The sequence below is a fragment of the Limulus polyphemus genome, unplaced genomic scaffold, assembly GCF_000517525.1.
Source record: "Limulus polyphemus unplaced genomic scaffold, Limulus_polyphemus-2.1.2 Scaffold344, whole genome shotgun sequence".
NCBI lineage: Eukaryota > Metazoa > Arthropoda > Merostomata > Xiphosura > Limulidae > Limulus > Limulus polyphemus.
The window spans coordinates 582,618-583,899 of NW_013665954.1; positions in this window are offsets into that span (position 1 = coordinate 582,618).

Sequence of the window (1,282 nt, forward strand, 5' to 3'; positions counted from 1 at the left end):
ACTAATTTTTAAAGTATCAAATTGAGTTTTTGTTCAATAAAAAATCTTTCAAATGCGACTGTTACTTTCCCCCCAAAACTTTGTCTTGAAAATAAGAATGCGTCTTAGATTCCGAAAAATATGGTATCTATAGAAAGTTTGTTTTTCAAATATTCCTTATTTGATTCATTTGTGAAATGGTTTTTACATCTTTTTTTCCTAGTGGTTTATTAATTATATCTTTTTGAAGTTTAAAATATTTTGATTCCTTACATTTTTTCATAGATATTGATAATACAGAATAAAAGAAGTTTCTGAATTCTTACATGAATGAATGTGAATATTCGTTATTAGAAACTAACAAATTTATATCAGCTATGATATTTAAGGTATAGACAAAATTTCTTAAGTTTTCTGTGAGTTCTAGTTCAGATACTCTGTCTGTAAAGTTACTCTGTGTATATAAGTTGGCTTAGGCTGTTATGTGCTGTTTCATGATTCTTCATTTGTAGTGATATGACTGTTAAGGAGCAGATACTTTTAGATTCTGAGAGAAGTTGTGGTGTTTTCAAAAACATGTTACAAAAGATGGAAATTGGAGAACCCTAATACACAGAACAAACTGTGGTACTTCCAGATGGATTGTTTTCCTAAACATAATGAAACATATAGTATACTTTAATCTAGTAGCTGACCTTTCTCACTGGACGATACAACATTTGAGGTATGAAACATTCCAATGTTATGTTAATGAGTAACTACTATAGCTCTTAATACTTCACCAATATAAGCAGTAGTTATTCATTAGCTAGAACAGTATTAAATAACGTATAACTGCTATCTACTGTTGCATATCATTAACATAGGTCTCAAAACAAGTTATTAAGTAGTGCTTTTGAATTTCTCATTATTGAGGTGGAGAGCAATATGATCATTTATTACATATGTGTAAAATGCATTAGTCTCATATGAAATAATTATAAATATTGTTTTGAATCATTATTTGGCTGAAGTTTAAATGTGTACCTTAAGCATACAAACTATTAGCAGTTTTAAGGCTGGGATTGGTAGACATGTTTTTAAGAGTATATAACAAATTTTTTTTCTGTTTTTTTTTTATGGCAAAGCTAAATGGCTAACTTCCACTGTCCCAGTATTGAACAGTTAATCAAGTGACCAGCAGCAGCCACTGCCAGCTTTTGGGCTACCTTTTTTACTGACAAATATTGGGACTAAAAAAGGTGTATTAATAATCAATAATAATGGAATCAGGAAAAAGAACCAGAAAATAAAACCCTAATTC